This window comes from Macaca fascicularis, chromosome 4 (assembly GCF_037993035.2).
Source record: "Macaca fascicularis isolate 582-1 chromosome 4, T2T-MFA8v1.1".
Classification (NCBI taxonomy): Eukaryota; Metazoa; Chordata; class Mammalia; order Primates; family Cercopithecidae; genus Macaca; species Macaca fascicularis.
In genome coordinates this window covers 35,027,168-35,052,656 of record NC_088378.1, presented here as the reverse complement: position 1 = coordinate 35,052,656, position 25,489 = coordinate 35,027,168, and the positions used below count along the sequence as shown (strand labels likewise).

Genomic DNA, 25,489 nt, shown 5'->3' with positions numbered 1-25,489 from the left:
TCTTGGGCAAATTATTTCTCAAAGCCTCATTTCCTGTAGTAAGGGGTTAAAAATCATACCTACCTCAGAGTTCCATGAGGATTAAATGAGCTAATGCTTATAAAATGCTTCACAGAGTGCCTGGCATCTGTAAAAATTACTAGGTTAAGAAAAGACCTAGTGGGTTGGTTACTGGTGAATATGTAGTAAGCAGATTTCTTGCAGTGGTCAGGAATAATTATCTGTGTGGAAGTACAGTGTTTGATATGAAATGGTAATTTCCTATGGTGATCACAAGTTAAAACCACTTTTTAACAATTTCAGTCCAGTGTCTATAAATGTTTGAGCTTTTAGAAACTCTTGTCTTCATTCTTTTTGGTAATTTACAAAAGAACATATATATGGCAAAACAGTTGAGATCTAGTTTCAATAACACAGGGATAATGTAGTCTTTTTTGTTATGTTGCCAGAGGTAACTGATTATAAATGTAAAATTGTGTGCATATGCTCTATTATAACTTCTCTCTATAACCACAGTAAACTTGCTGAAAAAAGCCTATTAGTGAGTAGAATTTTTATTGATAATGTTTAAACCTCTGCATATGGCATTAAAATGTAACCTTTATAAATCTGTGTGAAATATACCTGCACACATAATTTCTAGCAACATAGTGTTTTAACTTGTTAGTTGCCAACATTAAGAAATCGGATTTTATATCAATATTTTTATTTTAGGCTAGAAAAACTGGATGAGGGTGTAGCACTGGGCCCACTGGGTCCACTGGGTCTGTTGCTTCTGGTGCTGTCACGCATCAGCTGCTTTGCTTAACCTGTCCCTGACGCATGCATTTTATGCTCAGTTCTAGCTTTGTTCTAGGTTCCATCGTAAGTAATCCTGTAAGGCGTGAAGCATTGATAATCAATAAACATGTAAAAAAAAATAATAAGGAAGCTAATGGTTTTGCAGCACAGACTATACACCAGGTGCTGTAATTGGTACTTTATATATGTTAATAACCCTGCTCCTTTTTTGCAGCACTGTCTTGGAGTAGCTGGTGTGCTCATTTTATGGATGAGAAACTGAGGCTTAAAAATTGGATAAATGGCTCAAGGGCACCCAGCTTGTGTATGGCTAAAACCCTTGTTTTTTCTGTGAGTTCCAGTTATTGCTTTTAATTGTTTGTTGTTTTTACTCAGTAGAAGTTGATGTTTTTTGGAATTTGTTGGCATTTGCAGTGTCTAACTTTTATGAAAGACAGGCTTGCTTTCCTGACTGGGTTCACCCATCTAGTTTTTTGTGTAAAGGTATGATTATGAAGCAGACCTGAGTACTACTGTTAGTTGTGTGATTCTTGAATTATGCTGGAACAGGGAGTACCCTTTATCTAGTTTTTCAGACTAGAAACATTTAGAGTAATGTTTCTAGCCTGATGTTTCAATATTAGAAAAGTATACCAGAGGATAAAACACATCGGAATAAAATGTGGCTCTCCTCTCCCTCGACCTTTAGTTTCTGCCTTTCCTGTGGTTTTGCACTTTTTGCTTTCATTTAAAGTGCAAATGGCGTTCCCTGGCAGCTTTATATGATTTAGAAAGTCAGGTAGTACTGTAGGGATTATGAAGAAAAGCAGCAGACTAGTGCCCTAGCTCCCTTCTTGACAGATTTCTGCTCCCCTGAGGTAACTACTTGTTGGAGGCTGAAAGAACGAGGGTTGTAATCAACTCAGTATACCACTGGAGGCTATATGAGTAAGCAGCAAACTTTTTCCATAAGTGCAGAATGTTGGCAAACTGACAAACTGCATATGCCACCCAGAAGGAATGCTGAGGGCAGTCACGCCCCAAGTGCAGTGTTTCTTGTGATTAGGTACATGTGACGCCTGTTAGTAACAATACGAACCTGTGATCAATTAAGCAGTGGACCAATCATTACCTCCTCCTCCCTGCTTCTGTTACCCAATAAATAAAAAGGGCTGTGGAAGCTCAGGGGTTGCCTTTGCTCACTAGAAGCAGGGAGCTCTTTTCTTCTTTCCCTGGCCCTTTAAAACAGTTTCTTTTGTGGTTTTTGTTGTTGTTGTTGTTGTTGTTGTTGTTGTTATCATTTCCACGCTCATCCCTTCATTTAGTCTCATAATGACGGTCTCAAGTAGTAACAGTAGTAACTGTCATAGTGATGGTCTCAAGTAGAAACTGTGGCAGTCTGCCACAAGTGGCGCCCGAACAGGGACTATCAGTGACAAACAGAGACCTGAAGAGACCTGAAGGGACCTGAGGAGGCCTGCAGGGACAAATAGAGATAAGTAGGGATAAATAGAGACAAACAGAGACAGATAGGGAAAGATAGGGACTTGCACCAACTTGGAGGAACTAACAGGGACCATAGGAACAGACAGGGAAAGATAGGGATAGGTAAAGACTAGCAGAGACTAGCAGAAGCCAGCAGAAACTTGCAGGGACAGACAGAGACAGATGGAGACAGGGTCCTACAGGGACTTGAACGAGGAAGGTCTGCTGGAACAGAAAAAACTAAAACCAACCAGACAAACGAGAAACCCCAATACAAGTCTGCCGGCGGCAACATAAGGAGATGAACAAACTGTGTGGGTGCCCTCAAGGTGTGTGTGACCATGGAATGGAAGATTGGAGATACCCGTGGATTCCAGCTACAGGCCTGATTCCCCTAGTACAAGCCATGAGCCAGTTGAATCTGAATGCAAAGTTGGAACAGAGGACCGACTGGAGTCACACTGACATCAACTCCCATGACATGGGGACGGATAAAGAAAACTACGCAGGAGGCTGAGAAACTGTTAGAGTGTCAGGGTCAGGCAGAGACCACTGACTCCATGTTTGTGGCCATGCTGGCCATGGTTTCCTGTGTGTCTGTAAGATCAGCTGGACCACCAACCGGCAATTAAGGGCTGCACAGGCTGTAGTTGCCTTTCTCAATTAATTCAAAAACAAAATGGGAGAAATGTTGGAGGTTGAAAGAATGAGGGTCATGATCAATTCAGTATACCACTGGAGGCTATAGGAGTAAGCAGCAAACTTTCTCATAAATGCAGAATGTTGGCAAACTGACAAACTGCATATGCCACCCAGAAGGAATGCTGAGGGCAGTCACGCCCCAAGTGCAGTGTTTCTTGTGATTAGGTACATGTGAAGCCTGTTAGTAACAATACGAACCTGTGATCAATTAAGCAGTGGACCAATCGTTACCTCCTCCTCCCTGCTCTTGTTACCCAATAAATAGAAAGGGCTGTGGAAGCTCAGGGGTTTGCCTTTGCTCACTAGAAGCAGGGAGCTCTTTTCTTTTTCCCCTGGCCCTTCCAAAACAGTTTCTTTTTTTTTTTTTGTTATCATTTCCACGTTTGTCCCTTCGTCCCTTTGTTCAGTCTCCGAATGATGGTCTCAAGTAGTTAACAGTAGCGGCTGTTGTAGTCATGGTCTCAAGTAGTAACTGTGACAGTCTGCCACAGCTACTTTCACTAGTTTTGGTTTTATTTTCTGGTGTTTTGTCTCTAAATAACATGATTTTCTTGTTTCTTGATTTTTTTAAAGTGACAGAATATTTTTATGTTTTATTATTTGTTAAAAGTTTAGTGGCTGGGCACGGCGAATCACGCCTGTAATCCCAGCACTTTGGGAGGCTGAGGTGGGTGGATCACCTGAGGTCAGGAGTTCGAGACTAGCCTGGCCAACATGGTGAAACCCTGTCTCTACTAAAAATACAAAATTAGCTGGGTGTGGTGGTTCATGCCTGTAATCCCAGCTACTCAGGAGGCAGAGACAGGAGAATCGCTTGAACCCAGGAGGTGGAAGTTTCAGTGAGCCAAGATCGTGCCATGGCACTCCAGCCTGGGCAGTGAGAGTGAAATTCCTCAAAAAAAAAAAAAAAAAAAAAAAGTTTATATTTTTGTGTGTAGATAGTTGTTCAAATTGATGTTTCTGTAGGGGTGAGGTTAGCAGGCCGAGTGGGGCAGAGAAGCACTAGAAAAGCCTATTCTGCTACCTTGCTGAGGTCTGCTTACTGCTGTTTCTTGATTTTTACATTTTACATGTAATACCTGTTTGACTTTCTACCTCTAGTTAGCTTCCTTACTAACTCCTTCCCATTTTCTCCCCTCTTCTGTTTTCCAGCTTATATATACCAAAGCTGAGTGCTTTGATTACATGTACTTTCTTTTACAACTTTATGTTTTATCCTGAAGTTATCCTGATCCTTATCCTTTTCCTTATTTTCTTTGTTTTCTTTGTACCCATCCTTGGTTCAGCTTTAAACTATTTTAGAAACTGTGAAATTCTTGCTGGTAGGATCAAACATGATATAATCTTTTGGTTCCATTTTCTTTTTTTGTTAAAGCTGTCCTTCCTGGCTGGGCCCTCCATCGTCCTGAACAGGTTTTATTTCTAGAACTGCTGTGTAGCTGTGTGCAGGGAAGTCCTTTGCCTCTTTTTCTGCGCTCTATGTTTCTTTCTTGGTTCACTGACAAAAGTTTATCCGTGAACTTGTAACCAGAACTGTTTTTGAATCTTGGCCATTAAAATCAGCATCAGTGGCTGGGTGTGGTGGCTCATGCCTGTAATCTTAGCACTTTGGGAGGCTGAGGCAGGTGGATCACCTGAGGTCAGGAGTTTGAGACCAGCCTGGCCAACATGGCAAAACCCCATCTGTACTAAAAATACAAAAATCAGCCAGGTATGGTGGTACCTGCCTATATAGTCCCAGCTACTTGGGTGACTGAGGCAGGAGAATTGCTTGAACCCAGGAGGTGGAGCTTGCAGTGAGCCGAGATCATGCCACTGCACACCAGCCTGGGTGACAGAGTAAGACTCCATCTCAAAAAAAAAGAAAAAAAAGAGAAAAAATCAACATCAGCACAGGCTACATCCTAATTTCCTTAATGAAGACTTCTAGTAGTTGCCCAAAAAAGTGTGAATGGGAGGTGGGTTTCTTGATGCATGCGTGTCTTAAAATGTCTTTCTCCACTCTCAGTTTGGTTGCTCTTACAGTTTGGTTGTATATAGAATTCTATTAGGTGATTACTTTCCCTCCAAATTGTGAAGGCATCTTTTGAAGCCATTTGAAGGATGCTCTTTCTCTCACCTAAGTCCTCAGAGGTACCTGGAACCTCCAAATCTTCAGACTCTCAGGGCTTTTCCAACAATCAACTTGTTTCTTGTAGGCCTCCACCAAAACAGTAACAGTTTTCTGCTTCCTCTGCTCTGCTAAGTCAGTTACTTTGTACATCTGCTTTCCATCTTCTAAAATTTTGTTGACATATCTGCTGGCCTGACCCCTCCCATTGTTTTTTTTTAATGTATTATTATTATTATTTTTGCTTTGCTTTTGTGAATTTGTTCCTTGTAAGAAAACTTTTCTCACTGTCATTTTAGTGTGGTTCCGGGAGGAAGAAGAAATTAGCTTATGTTAAATATATTGGATTTTGGAATTTAAATAGATTAAAAACAAAATTCCACAAGATTGCCATGGTACTCACATTTGATAAGGACTGCAGCCATAATAAATTTATACTTGTTTCCCCGTGCCGGCTGCTGGGTTGAAGTTCATTTATATAGAGGGAGGTGGAAAAGTCAGGTGATTGAGTGAACATCTAGGGTGCCTGTGAGTGGATAATTGATACGTTATTGGTCAAGAAACTGCTTCCTAGGAAAAGTTCAGTAAATGTGTTATATTTTTTTCCTGTGGTCTTTCAAGGATTAGTTCAGTATAAACTCTTAGAAATATTATATACTTGAACTAGACTTAACAATACATACTTACCAAATTTGTTTTTGCTGTGTATTGGAGGTGACAGCATTAGTTTAGATTTATTGAGTATATTGGTTTGTCTGTCTTTAGACAGACATATTGTTCTCACACATATACTTGAATATCCTTTGGACCAGGCACGATTGCTCATGCCTATAATCCCAGCACTTTGGGAGGCCAAAGTGGGCAGATCACTTAAGCTCAGGAATTCAAGACCAGCCTGGGCAACATGAGGAAACCACATCTCTATTAAAAATAAATAAATAAAAGAATATTGTCTGAATATGATTTGGGGATTACAGTAAGCTTTGAACATATGCAGGTTCTGTTAAATACTGTAAGGATGAAAATTTCATTTCATTACTAGGTGGGACATAATTAGGGATTTACATTAATGTGAAGGTACGGATGTTAGGGATTTTGAGTATGGGTTTTGGGGATGGTAAAACAAAAAGGAAGGTTCTGAATGTCGTAGTGGGTCAGTAGTGACTGTGAGGTCTGAGGAAATGTCAGGATGATCTAATGCCTGTTATGTGATCAGTGTTGGTTAATTTAGTTGCCCAGTGGGTTTTAGAGATTTAGAAATTCAAATCTATTATGCGTTAATGTAGAAGATGTTTCAGGGAATAGATAAGGAAAGTATTTCCCCAGAGTATGTTGGTATGCTAAATGACCTGAGTCTTTCATTTTTTTTTGGGAGACAGAGTCTCGCTCTATCGCCCAGGCAGGAGTGCAGTGATGCAATCTCGGCTCCCTGCAACCTCCACCTCCCGAGTTCAAGCAATTCTCCTGCCTCAGCCTCTTGAGTGGCTGAGATTACAGGTGCCCACCACCATGCATGGCTAATTTTTATATTTTTGGTGGAGACGGGGTTTCACCATCTTGGCCAGGCTGGTTTTGAACTCCTGACCTCGTGATCCACTTGCCTCGGCCTCCCAAGTGCTGAGATTACAGGAGTGAGCCACCGCGCCTGTATGAAAACTTTTCTTCCCCCTACCCTGACCAAGGAGGGCAGATCACCTCTGCCCTCCTTGACCTCCCAAAGTGCTGGTATTACAGGTGTGAGCCACTGCACCCAGCCCCCATTTGATTTTTAAAACAATTTTGTGCCACGGGTCTGACAAGAAAAGTGAAGAGTTGAAACTTAACCAGAGTCCTGGAGCAGTTACTAATGGAGCTTCAGGCACAGCCAAGGTCTCTTATGTCCAGAGTTGTTCTCTCTACACTGTGCGCTTTTGCCAGTTGAAGTTTTCTTGGAAAACTCAGGAAGTCTGCCAAGTTTTATAGCTAGAGGGATGTCCTGTAGCTTTTATATATTTGTGTCTTGAGCCCTGAAGGTAGACAGAGCTCGGTCTTCCAAAAATAGTTCAATAAATGTGTTAACATTTTGAAATACTACTGAAAAAACAAGGAAGTAAAAGTCCTATGGGATTATTGGAAAATGGTGCCAAATGCCTCCACAAGTATTTGAAAAGCAAATGTGGCAGTGGTTATAAGCTAGACAATGGTTCATATTCAGCCTTTGCTTTTGGGGACCATTTTTATTATGATAATCTTTTACTGTTTCCCACTACTCTGTTTAATTGCTTCTAGACTCTGGTAGAAAAGCTACTAAATGAACATCTTCCTTGGAAAATTTTCTTTAATTCACTTCTCTTAAGGAGAAAAAGGAAAACTTTTTTTCCTTAATAAAGTGGGTAAAAGTTGTGTGTGGGAAAGGTCAGAATGTCACGTACTGAGTTGGGTCTGTCCACTGCAAAGAAATCAAGAGTTTATCCATGAACTTGTAACCAGAACTGTTTCTGGATCTTGGCCATTAAAATCAACATCAGGAAAGCCTATGTCTTGATTTCCTTAATGCCAAGATTGTCTGTTTTAAATTACACACATATGGGAATGTGAATACATTCGTCTTCCCCCACCTCCCTCCGTCCGAAAACAGGAGGAAAATAAAGGTACGTTGAAGATATTCTAAACTGTTGCAGCTCTGCAATGAAGAGCCGTAGATGTGGGCTGCATATGTGGTGCAGATGTGGCTCCTACCTAATTGAGGCCATTTCACCTTCATCCTCAGTGCTGCAAGCTTAAATCGAAAGAGGGTAGATTCTAGAATAGTCTATAGATCTATGATTTATGTGTTACTTGCTCTGTGTAGAACACATAATAGCAGTGAAGGATAATGTGGCATTTTTTTTAAGGAATTTTTTTTTCCAGTTAGGTTTTCTAAAGCCATGTTTGGTTAGGTTGTTTTTTAAAAGTCATATAGTATCTGATTATCAAAGTGTTTTTGGAAGAAAGACTGTACCATTATCAGTTACAGAAAAGTGTTTTATTGTTTTAAACTTTTTACTATGGAAATTTTTCAATATATTCAGAAGTAGAGAATACTGGTATAATGAACCTCACGTATCCTCGCCTGGCTTCAACAGTTACCAGCCACATAACCAGTCTTGTTTCATCTGTATTTCCCTTTGACTCCCTGACCCACTCTCCTCTTTATTTTGAAGCAAATTCCAAACATCGTATAATTTTATTTGTGAATACGTGAGATTCCCTCCGCTTCCCTTTTCTTGGCATGTGCTTCGTGGTCTCCCAAATAAAGCTCATATTTATTACTGATTTTGTGTAATAACAGAAAGTAGATCATTTGTGACATATTGTTGTGATGTTTTTGGAATAAATATCTGAATATTGTTTTAGTCAGTGAAAGCGGTTTCACCTAAATGTAGCATTGTGGACACAGAGAATGCTTTAACCAGTGCCAAAAACAAGGCACATAAAATAAAAAATACAGCAAAAAACCCTAACAATTTCTAAACCAAATCTGAACTGATCTTCAAATTCTCATATTTTCTCAAGGTAATGTTAAAGTTGATGTTGTATATATTTTTTTTTCCTATGACTCCTACCTATGTTTATATTATGTTTTATTGTTTTTAGATTTTTCTTTTTTCTTTTCTTTATTTTTTTTTAAGATGGAGTCTCACTCTGTCGCCCAGGCTGGATGCAGTGGCGTGATCTTGGCTCACTGGAACCTCTGCCTCCCAGATTCAAGCTGTTCTCTGCCTCAGCCTCCTGAGTAGCTGGGATTACAGGCGCCCACCACCACGCATGGCTAATTTTTTATATTTTTAGTGGAGATGGGGTTTCATCATCTTGGCCAGGCTGGTTTTGGACTCCTGACCTCGTGATCCACCTGCCTCGGCCTCCCAAGTGCTGGGATTACAGGCGTGAGCCACCGCGCCTGTATGAAAACTTTTCTTCCTCCTACCCTGCCTTCTTTCTTTCCTTCTTTTGCCTGACATAGTTTAGTGGAAATATGTTGGAACTAGACCAAGCAAAATCTTCTTTTTTAGCTGACTGAACTTTAATGGGACTACACAGTTACAAAATCAAAGCAACCTGTTTGTATATGGTTCTGTCTGGCAGTATAGAAGGGAAGGTACATGCCTTAAACATCGATGATACACTAATTTAGAAATCATTATGTAAATTGTTGGCATTATAGCTGCCCCTGACAATCACTTCATAGTCGAAGTGCTTTTCCTAAGTAACAGGCAGTATTTTTATGTTGGAGATAGTTTATTTTATATTTTAATCTGTACTTTCAATTAAGATATAATTATTTAATATAATTTCTTTGTAAAGTCATTGAATTATAAAATATTGATAATAATATGCACCATGTTTTGAATACTTAATATATGTCAGGCGCTATTCTATAGGCACTTTTATTTTTAAATTTTTTTTTAGAGATGGGATCTTGCTGTGTTGTCTGGGCAGGAGTACACTGGCTACTCACACATGTGATCATTGCATACTACAGCCTTGAACTCCTGGGCTCAAGTGATCCTGCTGTCTCAGCTTCTTGAGTTCCTGGGACTAGAGGTGTGTGCCACCATGCTGGTTATCTATAAGCACTTTTACGTATATTTATGTATTTAATTATTGTAGTAACTCTCTGTGGTAGGTACTATTATCCTAAGTATCCTATAAGAAAACTGAGGCACTGCATTTTGAAATAACTTGCTCAGGATCACTCAGCCAATTAATGGTGGAGCAGGGATTTGAACCCAGGCTGTCTGCTTCCACAGCCTATAGCCATAACTACTGTCTTATATTATCCCTAAGAATATGTAAACTACGTCAAATCCCGATCCTATTTGCATTCGCCTCCCCACGGGTAGCTATCTTTAATCAGAGCCAATACTACACTATTGTATTAGGATGTAATTTCATCATTGGGGGAGAGTTTTCATTCAGAAACTAGAAAGCACTGATGAGATCCTACCATGTTCCTTTACCAGCTTTAGTTATAAAGGGGAAGCAGGAAAATGGCAGCATGTAGAGGATAAGGTGATAACCTCCATCTTACCGTCTTCCTTCTCCCCACTTAAAAAAGAAATGGAATGTTGAGTCCATCTGGAATGTTGACAGGTTACAAAGGACCTGTTGAAGCCTGTCGTTCACAGTACCATTGAAAGGTGAAAATTTGTCTCCCCTTGAGTACCTTGAAATGGCAGGTGTGTTATTGGAATATTGGACATCGTTGGTCAGTACTGCCAAGTATAGACTTTTGTAGGAGTTTATCCCAAATCTACAGTGACCGGAATTTCAGCAAACCAGGTATTTGATACTGTTTTTTCCCTTTTGTTTCTGAAAGGAGCAGAGGATAGAAAGACAATTGTTCTAGCCTCAAGTCCCAGTCTACTCATTAGTTAAGTGTGACGGTGGTCAAATGATGTTGCTTTTTGTGTCTGTTTTCTCTTAGGTGGTTCAGGTACCCTGAAATAAATCCTAATTTACATGTCTGTTGCTCATCATAAAGTGTCCTTCCTTTAAGAAGGAAAGAGCCGGGGCATAGTGGCTCACATCTGTAATCCTAGCACTTTGGGAGGCCGAGGCGGGAGAATTGCTTCAGTCAGGAGTTTGAGACTGGCCTGGGCAGCATAGTGAAACCATGTCTCTACCCCCAAAAAAAGAAAAAAATTAGCTTTGGAGACTGAGGCGGGAGGATTCCTTGAGCTCCAGAGATGGAGGCTACAGTGAGCTGTGATCTTGCCACTGCACCCCAGCCTTGGTAGTGACAGAGTCACACACAGTCTCAAAAACAAACAAACAAACAAACAAAAAAACAGAGAAAGAAAAATACAGGGATTGTATCTTGGCAAAACATTTGATAAAATTTTCATAGTATCTTTATATCTTTATAAACAACTTTGGAGAAAAATCTCTGGTGGTATTTGTTACCAAAATTTTAATCTTTGTCATCTCCTATCCAAGATATTTTTGCCAGTGATTTTTAATGATAACAAACAAGGATTACTTATGAGATACACAGATTTCACAGAAGTTTGTAGGGAAAACCAAGTAAGCTGTACCTAGATTGTCTTGTTAGCTACAAAATGGGCTGAAATAAATAACATGAAATTTGTTGGGATGTCTTTGAAAGTCTTCGAGTCTCTCCTGACATGTTTTGGCTGTTTGTTCTACTTTTCCTTCTGTTCTTTGCAGACTTCTTTTCCTCTGACTGTCCTTTCAATTTTCCTATTTCCCAGGGTTCTATCGTTAGCCTTTGATTCGTAGCCCTGACTAATTTTTATCACCCAAGACTTTACCTATTATAATCTGTTAACTCACATCTCTCTCCAGGTTAAGTCTTTCTCTTGAGTTCTGGATCTTCGGTGACTTAGAAGAATCTCTGCCAGCATCTCATCGTTTTTAAATAAATGTATGAAATATTTTGTGTAGAATGTGGGCTGTATGGATTATTTTGCATTGACTTAGAATATTTAGATACCTCATTTTAAGGGGTACATAGTGTGCACTAATAGACATTTGTTCAATAAAGATGAGTGGAAACCATATCCATGAAGGGTTGCTGGGATGTTGAGATGAGGAGAAACTATAGCACCTGAAGAACTAGCCGTTGAAATAACTGAAGGGATAAGACTTACGGGGGGATAGCTTGTTGAGAGCTGGTTTAAGATATAATTATTTAATATAATTTCTTTTTAAAGACACTGAATTATAAAATATTGATAATAAGCACCATGTTTTGAATACTCGAGCACTGCCTTTCTAATTTTGTTTTTGACAAAATCTGCTGGAAGAAATAAATTTTACATCTTGACCCTTTATTCAGTCTGGACGTATGTATGTGTATATATATGTATGAATAACAGAAACAAGTTTCACAAATTAGTTCTTAACCTTACTGTGTGTATTGTGCTCTGAGATTTTCTTTTCTACTTGATAATAATAAAATTCCAGTCAATAGTCCACTAACTTAATTTCACAACTCACTAATGGACTGTCGCTGCAATTTGAAAGTTCTTTTTCCATGGATAAAACTAAGAAATTTGGAGAAGGGAATTTTTCTACCTGGTAGCAGAAGAACTTTTTAACAGTTGGAGCAGGCTGACGATGGAACGGGGCTGCCTTGGAAAGGAGTGCTTTCCCAAGGCTCGAAGGACCCAGACAACAAGCCGTTGGAAGGTGGGAGGAAGATTCACTGGGTGGGAGATGGAACTTTGTGACCACCAAGGTGTCTTCCAAGTCTTAAGATTTTATGATTCCCATTTTGTGACTTGCTGAAATTTTAAGATGATTAAAGTTATTTGAAGATGAAAAAGATTCTGAATTTTATTTACCATGATTCTACTTTTTTGTCAAAAATGTCTCAATTGTTTTAGAAATTAATTTTTAAAGTAAAAAGTTTTAAGAATTTTATATGCTAACTGTATTTCCATTATTAATTTATTTCCATTTCCATTATTTCAATTTTTTTTTTTTTTTAAAACATTACTGACTGGGTGCTGTGGCTCATGCCTGTGATCCCAGCACTTTGGGAGGCTGATGCCGGAGGATCCCTTGAGCCCAGGAGTTTGAGACCAGCCTGGGCAATGTGGTGAAACTCCATATCTACAAAAGGTACAAAATAAACTTCGGCATGGTGACCAGTGCCTGTGGTCCCAGCTACTTGGGAGGCTGAGGTGGGAGAATCTCCTGAGCCCAGGGGGCCAAGGCTGCAGTGAGTGGTGATTGTACCACTGCACTCCAAGCTGGGCAACAGAGTGAGACCCCATCTCAAAAAAAACCCAAAAAACCATTATTTAGGAAGTTTTAAATATATACAAAACTAAACTGAATAGCATATTTACTCCCCGTTCCTTTCCCACCATTCGGCTTTAACAGCTGTCGGCTCACGGCTGGCCTTCTTTCATCAATCTCTCTATTCACTTCACTTCTTACTATATTATTTGGAAGCAATTCCCAGGCATGTCATCATTCCATCTACATGACTTCGGTATGTATTTATAAAAGATGAGACTCTTGAGAATACCATTATAATATCTAAATAAATTAACAGTAAATCCTTAATGTCATCACATATTCACTGTGTTCAAATTTCCATTTGTCTTTGTTTCTTTCATAGTCTCTTATTTGAATCAGGATCCAAGTTAGGTACATACATTGCGATTGTGATGGGTCTCTTCAATTCTCTTTAATCTATCGGTTCTGTCCCCTTCTTTCTTTTATATTTCCTTGCAGTTTTTGTTGTTGTTGAAGAAGTTGGGTTGTCATCTATCCTTCCTGCAATTTCTGTTTTTCTGATTCCATCCTTGTGTAGTTTAACCTGTGCCCTCATCCTGTGAATTGGTAGTACATGCAGAGGCTTTTTATCAGCTTCTGGTTCAATTTTTGTTGTTGTTAATACTTCATGAGTTTTGTTTTTCTTAAAACCACTCAAAGAGTATACCTAAATGCTAAATGTAAGGATGTTTGGATTTATTTATTTATATTTTTTAAGACAGTGTCTCACTCTGTCACCCAGGCTGGAGTACAGTGGCGCAATTTCGGCTCACTGCAACCTCTGCATCCCAGGTTCAAGCGATTCTGCTGCCCCAGCCTCCTGAGTAGCTGGAATTACAGGATCGTGCCACTACACCCAGCTAATTTTTTTATATTCTTAGTAGAGACAGGGTTTCGCCATGTTTGCCAGGCTGGTCTCGAACTCCTGACCTCAAGTAATCCGCCCGCCTTGGCCTCTCAAAGTGTTGGGATTACAGGCCTGAGCCACCTTGCCCAGCCTCAGATTTCTTACTTGGTTCTTCATTTTTTGAAATCAGCCTAAGCCAAATTCCCCCTAAAAACAGATGGAACCACTTAGAAATTTGGGAAGATAATAATCCTCTGCGAACACCACATCCAAATACAGATTACACAAGAATTTCTACTCCAGCTTCATTTCCAAAAAAGAAAGGGAGAAAGCAGCTGTCTTAGTAATTTCCGTGGACCACAAACCAGGTTTTCAGTTCAAGTGAGACATTTTACAGTAAAATCAGTCTTGATTTTTCTAGCACAGTGATGGAAACTTTTTAGTTTTGCTAGTTAGATTTCTCACCCAGTAAGCAAGAATCCTTAGTGACTCTTTTTTCCCCCTGTTACTCCTTGACAATTAGAAGTAGGATAAAAGTGAGAAAATGTGAAATCAGAAAGCAACCAATTTATGTGGGAAATTAAATAAATGTTCTATAGTGATCCTTTGAAGGAATTTGTAATCTGTTTTTACTTCTTCTTGTGGAAATTTTTCTGTGTATAAATAAAGAGGGCAGAATAATACCATCCATTTCCCCACCACCTTCTTTTCCCCCTAATGTTTAGTGCATTAAGAGATGGAGATGAAGTCACACTGCTATTCACTGTAATCTTCTCTACTTTTTCATTTGTTGTATCAGGCTTGTAGCATAGGTTTTACATCTTTTTCTTTCTTTTGTTAATACTGGTAAATCTTGCTAGTTTTTATTTTAAGGTCTTTTGGCTGTTATTCATTTTGCTAGGAAGTAGATGATTCTATGGTGAGGTGAAGATGCTGGGATTAGGGTTCATTTCCTGCCTTATTTTATTTTTTATTTTTTATTTTTTTTGAGACAGAGTCTCGCTTTATTGCCCAGGCTGGAGTGCAGTGGCATGATCTCGGCTCGCTGCAAGCTCCTCCTCCCGGATTCACGCCATTTTCCTGCCTCAGCCTCCTGAGTAGCTGAGACTACAGCCGCCTGCCCAACTGATTTTTTGTATTTTTAGTAGAGATGGGATTTCACTGTGTTAGCCAGGATGGTCTCGATCTCCTGACCTTGTGATCCGCCCCCCTCGGCCTCCCAAAATGCTGGGATTACAGGCGTGAGCCACGGCGCCCGGCCATTCCCTGCCTTCTTACTGAGTTTCTTTTAAAAAATACTTTTTATAATGGAGGTGTATGCAAACATAGAGTAGAATAATGAATCCCCACATACCCGCCTTCCAACTAATTACTCCCATATGGCCAATTTTCATCTGTGGACCTTCCAAACCCATGTTCCCTGTTCCATGCTGGATTGTCTTAAAGCAGATCCCAGATATTATATGACTTCATTCATACTTTTAAAAATAGGTCTGTGATGAGTAAGCATTAAAAAAATGAAAACCACAATACTGTTGTTACATCTAAAAAACTTACTTTCTTAATTTATCAAATATTAAACGTGTGCTCATATTTATCCAGTTGTTCATAAATGCTCTTACGGTTGGTTTAAGTTAGAATCCAAATAAGATCTATATTATGTTTGGTTTATATGTCTCTTGAACACAGTATCTTAATACGTACTTTGTTTCTCTTCTTTTTCTTTCAGTTTATTTGTTGGAACTGTGTTGTTTGTTCTATATTCAATTAATTTGTTGAAACTCTATTGTTTGCTCTCTAGAGTTTCCCACATTCTGGAATTTGTTGATTGCATCTCTGCCTGTGCTGCTGTTTAATATGTTTCTCTCTTCTGAATTTCCTATAAATTGGTAGTAGGTCTGAGGCTTACTCAGATTCAAGATTAACTGGGAGTTAGGAGTATAGAATCCTTCCTAGTTATTAGTGTGTATTTCTTACTGCTTCCCATCAAGAGATACAATATAGGATTAGTTTTCTTTTTGGAATGAAGATTGATCAGTGAGCTCAGGTGTTTCTAGCTGGACTGATCCATCCATCAGTCTGTTGGGAAAAGCTTGATTTCCCATTAAGCTTTTTTGCCTAATGGTTTTTAACAGCCATCGATGATTATTGCCTAGACACATTATTTCCTTACATTACCTTTTTCCCCATATGTTTTTTCCTGAAGTAATTTAAATTATGAAACATCACATTTTCAGCCCTAACTTTTTTGTTACGTATTTGTAAAAAACATGGACTGTTTCTCATTTAACCAGCACACTATTATATGAATCAGTTGACAGTAGTTCTCTAATATTATCTAATATCTATGCTATATTAAAGTCTCTCCAGTCATTCTCATGATGTCTTTTATAGTGTGTTTGGCAAACTGGGATCCTGCCAAGGAGCACATAACTGCATTTAGTTATGATTGTGTCACTTAAGTTGCTTACAGTCTAAAATAGTTCTTCGCCTTCCTTTTTCATTCACTTTTCATGATGGTGACCTGTTAGAGAGATGCAGGATGTTACAGGTCTTGGAGAATCTTTGTTTTTCTTAGCTGGCTTAATTGTTTCTATGTAAGAGTATTTAAATCATTCGTCTAAACTCTGTATTTTCTGTAAAGTAGAATTTAGATCTAAATTCTTCATTAGATTCAGAGCAAACATTTTTGGTAAGAGTATTTTCATAGCCAATTTGTATGCTTTGCATTGCTTAGTATCAGGAACCACATAATGCAGTTATCTCACTATTAGTGAAGCTAAGATTGAGTAAGGTGATGACAGATCTCCCCATTGTAAAATTATAGTTTTCCCTTTTGATAGTGGCATGTAATCTGGGAGGAGGGAGGAGTGAGATGTTGGTACCATACAAATAGTTAATTCTTTGACAGTCTTTGACATAATAGTGTTAGTATCCATTGGTGATTTTACCTGAATCAGTTATCTCTTTGGGAATAGCAAAATGGTGATAAAATGGGATTTTTAAAGAATTGTGGTAAAATACACATACCTAAAATTAACCATTTTAGCTTTTTTTTTTTTTTTTGGGGGGGGACAGAGTCTCGTTCTGCTGCCCAGGCTGGAGTGCAGTGGTGCAGTCCCAGCTCACTGCAACCTCCACCTCCTTGTTTCAAGCGATTCTCATGCCTCAGCCTCCCGAGCAGCTGGGATTACAGGTGCGCACCTCCATGCCTGACTAATTTTTTGTATTTTTTAGTAGAGATGGGGTTTTGCCATGTTGGCCAGGCTGGTCTCGAACCCCTGGCCTCAAGTGATCTGCCTGCCTTGGCCACCCAAAGTGCTGGGATTACAGGTGTGAGCCACTGCACCCGGCCACCATGTTAACCATTTTTAAGTGTATAGTTTAGTAGGAGTAAACACATTCACATTGTTGTGCAACCAGTCTCTAGAACTCTCGCAACATTAACACTCTATACCCTAAAATGGAATTTTTAAGTTTTATTATTTCTTCAATTTTATTAGGTTGCAGTTTTCTGAGCAAAATAGCTTTCCCTCATTAATGCGGGCTATTTGATTACTGTGAAATACAGGCTTTTATTTGAAATGCAGGATAAATACTTAATTTTCCCCTTTATCAAATTTCAGAATAAACTGTTGGCATAATAGTTATCTCGAGTTTTTTTCTTTGGTTGTGTTTCTCTTTTTGAGTATCATTTTTGACTTAAGGATGTTTATATATTCAGTGTTTCAGTCAATTGCAGGCATTCTTTTTGATGTTCAAATTGTTCCAACTTTGGCCATCCTCTTCAAACTGGCTCCTGTATCCTTTTGACACAAACTTGTCAGGCCTTGGAAGCAAGGAGTGTGTTTATTTAAAGGCAGTAATGTTTCTTTTGGAGAATAACATCAAATCTCCATTGACTGTGGCACAGAAAGCATTTACGTTATAGGAAGGTACTGCAGAGCATGGTAAAACTTTGATACTATGGCCCTAATTCAGTAAATGGAAAAACAGGGTAAAGTTAGATAATCTCTAAGGCCTCTTCTCATTTTATGGTCTGTGATCTTTTACTACCTATAAAACTGTTTTGCTATTTGATTATTTTTGGAACAAAATATTTCAGGGGTTTGCATGTTGTTAAATTTTGTCTTAAACAACATCTTCATTGCTTTCTTCCTATTCTGATAGTTTCCTGGGCCGTGGATTAAAGGATTGGAAATTTGGAAATGTAGGAGTTCCCACATATTTTACAGTTACAAAGTCCATACCCAGAGGAAGTGAGAAGGGGTTTGTGTCCTAACCTTTGCCTTTTATACCAACATAACATAGCTAAACATTCTGTTGAGAGAAGGTCGACCTTGTGATGCTGGATCAATAAGCTGCTGTCTTGTTTCCTGCAGACAGCTTTATTTCCTCTGATTTGGGTAAACAGATGAGGTTTCATCGAGAGTTTAAATATATAACTGAATTTGTGAAGAACTGTTTTCTAATGGAATAACATAATACTTTTATCATGTTTCTAAGCCTCTGGGAAGTTACTGTCTGACACTTAAAAAAAAAGTTGGTTTTGTAAATTGACTTTTCTTTTCCTAATGTAGAGTTTAATGTGGAAAATGGTCATTCTTTTTAGTTTTGTAGGTTTTTTCCCCCAGAATAAATGTGGCTCAGTTTTATCATTATGCTCCCAATAGTCACTATCATGACTCTTTTGTTAAGCATTAAATACGAATTGCCAGTTTGAAATACTTTGAACACTTACTGAATGCTGGGCAGCAGTACAAATAATACAGCTGCATACCATACTAATAAAAACAAAATGCTGTGCCTTGAAAAACCATTTCTTCTCTAAGAATGAAAGAAGTATTATGGAATTCTGTATTTATTTACCAGTGACTTACATTTTAGTGAAAATAAAAGATTATACTGTATTTTAGTTAAAAGTATTCCTTTTCAATGTTAGGAGGCATGCTTGATTTGTGAAATAACTTTACAACATTATTTTTATAAGTAGACCATTAATTATTTTTAAAGAACCAGCATTTAAAAAATGTGTGAAATTGCTTTAACTGTGAATACTGTTATATCCAGCAAATAAAGTTATTCTGTGAATTTTCCAGATGGTGATAGCCAACTAGAATAATTTAATTCATCATTTCTGTCTCATGCATGATATTAATGAATTGTGAATTAGTACAATTAAAAGCTGCACTGGATTGTCCCATGTAAGACTCTACAGGCTTGGTGTTTCTTAAATGAGAAATGCTAGTATATGTTTTTAGAGAGGTAGTTATTTTCTGCATCACTGGTATAAAGGATTTAAGGCATTGAATAGGGAATAACTATGATAAAATCGCTTAAAATTTTATTATATTGCTTAAATTGCTTATATTTCTTTTTTATTTTTATTTTTATTTTTTATTTTATTTTATTTATTTATTTATTTTTTTTTTGAGACGGAGTCTGGCTCTGTTGCCCAGGCTGGAGTGCAGTGGCCGGATCTCAGCTCACTGCAAGCCCCGCCTCCCGGGTTCACGCCATTCTCCTGCCTCAGCCTCCCGAGTAGCTGGGAGTACAGGCGCTCACCACCTCGCCCGGCTAATTTTTTTTGTATTTTTAGTAGAGACGGGGTTTCACTGTGTTAGCCAGGATGGTCTCGATCTCCTGACCTCGTGATCCGCCCGTCTCGGCCTCCCAAAGTGCTGGGATTACAGGCTTGAGCCACCGCGCCCGGCCTTCTTTTTTATTTTTAATGTACTTGACTTTAAAAACAAATCAAGATGAAATACATTAAAAAGAAATATAAAAATGAAGATCTACATATGTGTTTATTGATACTCTGTTTATGTGTATTTTTGTATGTATATACACAAGAAATATTTTTAAAGGACACAATACTTGATAAGTCTCTCTTCTCTGAAATGTCTACTGTAAATTATTGCAGATTTTTTCCCCCTTAAATGTGATTCTTAAATGTTTTAGGTTTTTAGGGCTGGGTGCGGTGGCTCACACCTGTAATCCTACCAATTTTGGAGGCTGAACTGGGCAAATCACTTGAAGTCAAGAGTTCGAGACCAGCTTGGCCAACATGGTGAAACCCTGTCACTACAAAATTACAAAAATTAGTCAGGCATGGTGACACATGCCTGTTGTCCCAGCTACTCTGGAGGCTGAGGCAGCAGGAGAATCGCTTGAGCCCAGGAGGTGGAGGTTGCAGTGAGCCAAGGTTACACTACTGCACTCCAGTCTGTGCAACAGAGCGAGACTCCATCTCAAAAAAAAAAAAAAGTTTTAGGTTTTCAAAGTATAAAGATAAATAACATTTTTGAAAAAAAAAATTACCATAATTAATAGTTGAGAGTAATTTTTTTCAGTTTTATTTTCTGAAAGCATTTTATAAGCATATGCTTTAGAGCCACTTTTTTTCAAACCCTGGACCCTGCAAAAGTGAATCATATCATCTAAGGCGCAGCTCATACGTCAGCTTTTCTAAGTCTTTCCTAACTCCCACAAGTAGTGTTAATACCTCTGTCTTTTGTGGCACTTACCAGGTTGGATTTTGAAATCCTAAAAATGTCAGTTTTCTCCACTTACATAAATTTTTTCAGGGCAGCAGCCCTAATTTATTTGTGTATTCCCAGTGATCAGCATAGTAAGGCATTCTGTAGATGCTTGTGGAATGAGTAAAAACCAGTAAATGAAATGAAAGTTGTAATAAAGTTCAGATTGTTAAAATAGGTTGGTTGTTTTGGAATAAGCAAATATATTAGCTGCTTTTGGCAATCTTTTTATTGTACAGAAATTTCTGAAGTGCTAATCGTAATGTGAGTTGGCTTATAGTTGAATTTGAGACAGATTCTTCAATGGAGAAGGTGGAGGTGATCAGCTCACAACTTCTGCTTTGCAACCTAACAGCGACTTACCCAACCATACCTCTTTCCTGCCCCTCTCGGTGGAAAAGATGGCCTTGTTTCAGTCTGTGTATAAGTACACTTATCCTGTCTGTGCCCTAGAATTCTGTCTCATCACTTCTGGCCTACTCTCAGATGTCCTATCAATTAACCCATAACTGTTTTTTTTTTCTCTTTGTTTAGATAATGGTATTCAACCCTGGCTTGTACAATAGAAACATTTGGGGATCTTAAAAAAAACCTGGGCCCCAATCCAGATAAATTGTATCAGAATCTTAGAATCATAGGATTGTAGAGTTGGAGGAGATGAAAGTTATTTTATGAAGGAATTGAGACCTAGAGACTTTAAGGGGCTTTTCTAAGCTAATGCTTCTAGTTAGTCTAAAAACTTGGGGCAAGAACTGTGGTTGCCATTCCCATCGCATTGTTCCAGAATTGTTGAATCCCATTCGTTTGGTTTCTCATTGGTTTTCATCCTCTTACTCTCCTTTTCCCAGTTTATTCTACTCTTTATGCTATTACTTTATTACATCCGTCTTCTGCTCTTTAAGATACTATTATTGTTTTGTTATGCCACTCTCTTGCTTGTTAACCTCTAGTAGGTCCTTTCTACCTACGCGGAGGTAAAAATGAGCAGTTCATGTTCTCTCCTCCCTTTTCCCCCATTGGATCTTACACTGTAGCTAGGGGATCCTTTCCTGTCTTCTGTATAGCTTTATATTTTTCAGAATTTTACAACATTCCATAAACTGTACCTGGACTTACTTCCTTCTTTCACTTTGCCTACCTGGTTCCTACACCAAATTACAGAATGTTAGCTCTAGAAGATTATAATCATCCTTTAAGTCAGTTTTTGAACTTACAAATAGAAAAATTGAGATCCTGAAATTTTAAATGATTCCCCACTGCCCACCACCCAGGTCACAAAGCAAATTAGCCTCAGATCCGGGTTATAACTCAGGTCTCTCTGTTCACTTTTCACTTTGAAGATGTAGCTGAGATTTGACCGTTTCTCTCAAACCTTCTCTAATCAACTTAGAGGGTCTATTCTGGCCTCCAAACTTTGATACCATTTATTTTATCATGGCAGCATTTGTGCTTTCTCTTGTAATAATAATTAACAGTGACATTGCTAACCTCTGACTTCTGAACTCTGGACTGATAAGTGTATTGCTTATCTCATTTAACCTCACAAGCACACATATATATTGCTATCCACATTATAGAAGTAAGGAAGCTGAAATTTAGAGAGGTAAAGTCTTAAAGGGTCAAAGTTTAGATTTGATTCCAGGTCTATCTGGTCACAGAGCTGGACTCGATACCCTGTATTGTAATCTTTTACACAGAAAGTTTGAATTGTAAGGCTCTTAATAACAATAAATAGGTCACTAAATGTCTTTGAATTTTCTACTACATCTATCCCAGAAGAGCTCAGTAAATATTTATTGACTTCAGTTGGAAGGATCATAACTTTTGACCGCATCTTGAAGATGAAGGTGTTGGTGTATGGCAGGGAAGGAAGCAGAAGGGGAGATGGGAAGTACAAGAGTAGGACTACATTTAGGCTCTAGCTCTAGGAAGGAGACAAAAGTGTGGAGGTGATTGAAGTTTCTTTGGAATGATATGGGCAGCAGAGGTTCATAACTTTCCTCATTTGCTGGTTGTAACCCAATATTACACATGGATTCACCTGTAAGAGTTTTCGATAGCATCTCAGTTGCCATTGTCATTGCTGGCTTTGCTCACTGTTGTATTTGGCATTTCCTTCCTTAAGTAGTCCTGAAACTGTCTCACAACAAGAGTATTAACAAATACCTTTCCATGTAAGATTGGTTATTTTAACCAACAGAGGTCTCGGATGCTTTTCTTAGGTAGGATCTTGAACTTTGTCTTCTTAACTAAGAGCTCCCAAGCTGGTAGCCTGCTTAAGCTGTGCAAGTCATTTTCTTGTGGATGTGGGATGTGTGAATGTTTGTCCTTTTGTAGTCAGGCAGTTAGGTGTGAAGAGTCTTTTCTCCCTTCTTCTGCGTGTTAGGAAAGTGAAACCCTTAAGCTGTTATAAGCATATTGATTTACCATTTTTCTAGGATTTAAGTTTAGTCTTGTTGTTCTTTTGAACTAACCCCCATAGGATATTGTGCCAGCTTACTTCTTTAGTGATCACAGGAATATGGGAATGAACCCAACCTTCAGATAGATTCAGGAGTTATAAGGTGATCTTTGAAGTGTAGTTCTCAGGACATTTGAATAACCTTTTTAAAATGAATGCCATTACTTGAAAGAGAGGATGAGTGACATATTCAAGCCAAACTAAGTGTAGGAAGAGTACCAGTCTAGGGACAAGAGACTTGAGTTGTTCGAGTCCTTGTTTTGTTATAACCAGTTGTATGATTTTGGAAAAGTAATTTTGAGTTTAATTTTCTTCATTTCTTTTTTTGACACAGGGTCTCAATTTGTTGCCCAGGCTGGACTGGAGTGGCGCCATCTTGGCTCAGTTCAGCCCTGGCTAATTTTTGTAGTTTTTGTGGAGATGAGGTTTCACCATGCTGCTCAGACTGATCTCAAACTCCTGGGCTCAGGCAATCTGCTTGCCTTGGCTTCCCAAAGTTCTGGGATTACAGGTGTGTGACACTACACCTGACCAATTTTTGTCATTTCTAAACTTTTAATGAGTTGGATTATATTATACTGTCCCCCCCAACTCCCAATATGTTTACTGGTCTCAGACCCCAAATTCAGTTTGTTTCTAATAGATATGAAACCATAATTTACATTCCGTTTGTTTAGTTAAGCAAATAGGTCTCTAGTGTCAACTTGCAGTAGTATTACACCATGTAGTTTATTCAGAAACTGGCATGCTGACTTTATGGTTCTCCATATACATTAGATGTTTTAACAGTCATGAACTCTTTCTGTGCTTACATCTTCAAGTAATTGTTGATGATGATAGATTTAGCCCTTGAGTTTTATTTTTTATTGTGGTAAAATACATATAAAGATATATTAAAAACTACACAAAACTATGTTAAAAATTTGCCATTTTAACTATTTGTAAATGTGCAGCTCAGAAGAATGAAGTATGTTCACAATGCTGTGCAACCATCACCACTGTCTACTTTTTCATCATCCCAAACACAGTCTCTCTACCTGTTATACAGTAACTCCTCTTCCTTTTTTCTCGCAGCCCCACGTGATTTTTATTCTGCTTTCTGTCTATGAATTTGCCTATTCTCGGTACTTCATAAAAGTGGAATCATACGATATTTGTCTTTCTTTATCTGGCTTATTTCACTTAGCATAGTGTTTTCAAAGTTCATTCATGTCGTAGCATGTCAGAATTTTATTCCTTTTAAAGGCTGAATGATATTTCATTGTATGTGTATGTCTTATTTTGTTTATCCATTCATCTATTGTTGAACATTTTTGTTTCTACCTTTTGTCTATTGTGAATAATGCTGTTATGAACATTGGTGCACAAATATCTATTTGGGTCCCTGCTTTCACTTCTTTTGAGTGCATACTTGCGTGTGGAATTGCTAGGTCATATGATAATTCTTAAATTTGTGGGGAACAAACAGTTCTACAGGGACTGTGCCATTCATTCTATATTCCTGCCAGCAACTTATAAGGGTTTTATTTCTTCTACCTCCTTGCCTATACTTGTTTTGCTCCTTTCTTCCTTCCTTCCTCCCCCCTCCCTCCCTCCATTCTTTCTTTCTCTCTCTCCTTTCTTTCTTTGTCTTTCTCTGTTGCTTTTATTTTATTTTTTAAATCATAGCCATCCTGTCCAGGTGGCTCATGCATGTAATCCTAGCACTTTGGGAGGCCGAGGCAGATGTATCACGAGGTCAGGAGTTCAAGACCAGCCTGGCCAAGATGGTGAAACCCTGTCTCTACTAAAACTACAAAAATTAGCCAGGTGTGGTGGCAAGCACCTGTAATCCCAGCTACTCCGGAGGCTGAGGCAGGAGAATTGCTTGAATCCGGGCGACAGAGGTTGCAGTGAGCTGAGATTGCGCCACTATACTCCCAAAGTGCTGGGATTTCCCAAAGTGCTGGGATTACAAGCGTGAGCCACCGTGCCCAGCCTTAAATTTTTTTTTGGTTGTTATTGTTGGCCTTTGATTTTTAAATGTAACATTGAATAAAGAGGTACCATTATGAGGTTAGTGCACTTAACTTCAGCATTAGTATATATAAAATTTTTACCTTATGGTTATTATTTTGGCAGGACTGGTAGGTAAGAATACATCCTCTTTCATACAGTTTTTCACAAATGATAATTCTTTTGTGACTTGAGAGATTAAGTGATGTAGTAAACAGAATTTTTTTCTGTTACTTTTCTGTAAAGTTCCAGGCTCGAGTCCATGCCTTGGGCAAGTTCACCTAGCAAGTGAGCATACCTTGTGATATCCTGGGATGATGGTCACTCTGCCTCACTACTGGTTGTTGAGATTTAAGTATAAATCTGAAAGTGCTTTGTGAACTGAATAATGCCATTTGTTATTTTTTGCTTTGTTCCACTGAGATACTGTGACCTTCTGTGCAAACGAGTTTTTAATCATGAGGAAAGAAAATGAAGGTTTATGTAGCACTTGTCTTTAAAAGAACCACAATTATTTCATTTATTCCCTTTACATTCTCAGGAACTGTAAGAAGATAAATGCTACCGCATCTTAGGGATGAAAAAACTGAAGGAAGGATGAAACCCATGTATTTTTCCATAGCTTTGTAAACCACTATATCAGTCCCTCTTCAAGCAAGACTTTATTGTGCTGGCTAGGGCTGTCTCTGTGGTTCTTGACTTGGTAATATATAAGAATATATGATATATGAGAATATGTGGGACTATAACTGATGTAAACTTGGTTTATGGGCTTATCTGATAAGCATTTCTTTGAGTGG

The 25,489-nt window shown here is 38.5% G+C and overlaps 1 protein-coding gene and 1 pseudogene across 36 annotated transcripts in view; both read left to right on the top strand.

Annotated features, from left to right (window-relative positions):
- EPB41L2 (erythrocyte membrane protein band 4.1 like 2) overlaps positions 1 to 25,489 on the top strand; it is a 227,714-nt gene that overhangs the window by 6,519 nt on the left and 195,706 nt on the right. The window lies entirely within an intron of this gene.
- On the top strand, positions 2,422 to 3,019 carry LOC141410054 (interferon-activable protein 208-like; annotated as a pseudogene).